We start from the raw sequence: 3229 nt of genomic DNA, 5'->3' as shown, positions 1-3229 counted from the left end.
GGACCCTGACCCTGACTACCTAACTGTCCAACTAACTCCTAACTTTCCCCCTCTGAAGAAGTGACCCTAACTGCCGGTAGGGAAAGGGGGTGATGACTGGTCTAACCGATTCCTGCTGGTTGGGGGCCTTGTTGAAGAATGGCAGTCAGGGTTTCATCCACAGAGGTCTGTCCAAATGTGCTCGGTAGAAGTCGGTAGGGGCTGTCTCCATTTGTGGCTGCATAGACAGGACCATCTGTAGCCTGATGGACTCTAAACGAGAAGAGACAAATCAGATAAGGGCATTTAGAATACAAAGTGTGGAAAGGAATAGAAGGGAGATGACTAATAGTGGGGCTCTTACACCAACAACACAAGTCAGGTGGTCTCTCATTTGGATTCCTCAGAACCTAGTGGCCCAAATAGACGACCTCTCCTCTTTGTGCATGTCTCTCAGGGCACAGCTGTGAGAGAAGGCATAAATAAATACAGTTAGACATGTGGTAGCAGAATAATGGTCTCCCAAAGTGTGCACATCCTAACCCCCAAATTCAGTGGCTGTGACCTCACATGGTACAAGGGACTCTAAACATAACAGTAGAGAGGGAGGCAAGATGGTGGAAGAGTAGGGGACCTCGTTTCATCTGGTCACTTGAATTTAGCTTGATATCTATCAAATCATTCTGAATACCCACAAAATCAGCCTGAGAGGTAAGAAAATATGTCTGGATCTCTACAAGCAGAAAAGCGACTGGTTTTTTGCAAGGTAGGATGTGCAGAGGCATGAATCTGTGGGGAGATATTGGAAGATAAACAGAAGGGGGAGGGAGTCTCCATCAGCTGGCTACCAAAAAGTGATATAACAATAGAGAGCAAATGAAAACCCTTAGAAATCTGCTCCGGTGAGAAATATCCCTTCCTGAAAGGGGCTCAGGGGATGAAAAGGGCAGAATTCTAGGTGGGTCATTGTGGTCTCAGGATCCCAGGAGATACAGAAAGAACAGGGGTACCTGAACCAATACAGTGCCCAAGAAGTGGAGCAAAGAAACTGGTTGTGGTCAGTAAGCCCAGAAGGGACTCTCAGCTCTGGTCACCATAAACCGCAAGATGGGCTAGTATGGAGACTGCTCTCTGCCTGACCACCCTGTAAAGGACTGGAACTTGCGGGCTGTTTACCGTCCTCTGGGAGGGGCAAAAAGTCTTCGGAGCAGGGTGAGCACAGGAGCCCACAACCACTCACAGTCCCAAAGACACAAAGTGCAGTGATGGTCACGGGTCCCTGGGACTCCCCTGGGGAAAGACTGCAGTAGACACAAACCACGGGAGTCTGAGAACTTTGGTGCACACAGAAGTGGAGACCCTTTCACCTGGAGGGTTTATTGAAGAGGAGGGACCAGGATCTTGCGGCTCTGGGCCAGAGATTCAGGCACAGCCGTTTTTTTTTTTTTTTTATGACCCTCAGAATGGTGGAAAGCTTCCAGGGAACAAAAGCCACATAGACGACCAGCTCACCTTGAGCCCATCCCCCTGACAAGGGGTGGGGCAACTCCGCTGAGGCACAGCAGGCCCCTCCCCCAGAAGGTGGCCTGGATGAAACAAAACAATCATGACCTGATTTAAAAATGGACAAAGGGGAGAGGAGTTAAGATGGCGGAGGAGTAGGGGACCCCTTTTTCAGCTGGTCCCCTGAGTCGAGCTGGATAGGTACCAGACCATCCTGAACACTCACAGAATCAGCCTGAGATGCAGGAAGATACATCTGGATCTCTAAAATTGAACATCTCCAGCGATTAGTATTGAGGTACAAAGGGGGGAACCATGAAGCCACGCACAGATATCGGAAGATAAACAGAAAGGGGAGGTGGCTGCCGCGTTCAGGCGCCGGGAAGCGGTAACCACCTGCACTGGGGACTGGCACCCACGAGAGAGCAGACTGAGACTGTGAGCTGGGGAACGCGTGACCAGTCTGAAAACCGGAGCTCCGGAGTGCGTGCGAACCACACTGAGATGGAGCTCCGGAGCTCACGGGGGGCGGCTGGTGGTGTTAGAAACGCAAAGGACGGAGACACACCAGCCCTGGAAGTGAGGGCAGGGATGCCGGGTGTGGGACGCACATCCTGGGACACTGCAGGGTTGAGCAGCACCAACAGAAACAGAGTTAAAGTGGCCAGAAAGATAGTGGAGAGCGAGTCCGCGATCCTCTTACTTGAGACAGAGGCTGAGATTCGGGCACTGCTGTTTGACCTCAGAAGAGGCACAGCAAAACCACCAGGGAAACCTGCCAGAGAACAAAAGCCTGGAACCAGTCACAGTGTGCCCATCCCCTATCTTCCCCGCAGGGGAGGCGGAGAATCTACCCAAACAGTTGCCGCTCGAGTATCGGGCGCGCGCAGGCCCCTCCCCCAGAAGGCAGGCTGAAAAATTCAAGAAGCCCACATCCCTAAGGTCCCTATAAAACAAGGGCACACAGCCTGGGTCCTGGTCAATAATTTGGGCTCTGGGCAACCCCGTAACCTCTCCTCATCAGAATGACAAGAAGGAGAAATCCCCCCCAGCAAAGAAAAGACAATGAGTCTGTGGCCTCTGCAACAGAACTAATGGATATAGATATAACCAAATTATCAGAATGGAGTTCAGAGTAACAATGGTCAAGACGATGTGTAGGCTTGAAAAAAATATTAACGAAAATGTTAATGAGAATATAGAATCTCTAAGGGCGGAAATGAGAGCGAATCTGGCAAAAATTAAAAATTCTATGAATCAGGGGCACCTGGGTAGCACAGTCGTTAAGCGTCTGCCTTCGGCTCAGGGCGTGATCCCGGCGTTCCGGGATCGAGTCCCACATCGGGCTCCTCTGCTATGAGCCTGCTTCTTCCTCTCCCACTCCCCCTGCTGTGTTCCCTCTCTCGCTGGCTGTCTCTCTGTCACATAAATAAATAAAATCTTAAAAAAAAAATTCTATGAATCAAATGCAGTCAAAACTAGATGTTCTGACGGCCAGGGTGAATGAGGGAGAAGAACGTATTGGCAAATTGGAGGATGGGTTAGTAGAAAAGAAAGCTAACACAGAAACTGGGCTCAAAAAAATCCAATCTCAAGAATGTAGGTTACGGGAGATTACTGACTTAATGAAATGTTCCAATGTCAGAATCATTGGCATCCCCGAGGGAGTGTAGAAAAACAGAGGTCTAGAAGAGATATTTGAACAAATTGTAGCTGACAACTTCCCTAATCTAGCAAGGGAAACAAG

The 3229-nt window shown here is 49.8% G+C and overlaps 1 long non-coding RNA gene across 1 annotated transcript in view; it reads right to left on the bottom strand.

Annotated features, from left to right (window-relative positions):
- Positions 1-9: 9 nt before the first annotated feature.
- Positions 10-3229, bottom strand: part of LOC103678285 — a 43217-nt gene continuing 39997 nt past the window's right edge. Inside the window, exons 2-3 of the long non-coding RNA XR_005832066.1 lie at positions 344-443; positions 10-252 (exon numbers count right to left, since the gene is read on the bottom strand). This is a non-coding gene — a long non-coding RNA (uncharacterized LOC103678285). The remainder of the gene's footprint in view (positions 253-343; positions 444-3229) is intronic.

The sequence above is a fragment of the Ursus maritimus genome, unplaced genomic scaffold, assembly GCF_017311325.1.
Source record: "Ursus maritimus isolate PB19 unplaced genomic scaffold, ASM1731132v1 scaffold_36, whole genome shotgun sequence".
In the NCBI taxonomy this organism is placed as follows: domain Eukaryota; kingdom Metazoa; phylum Chordata; class Mammalia; order Carnivora; family Ursidae; genus Ursus; species Ursus maritimus.
This window is presented reverse-complemented; position numbering and strand designations above follow the sequence as displayed.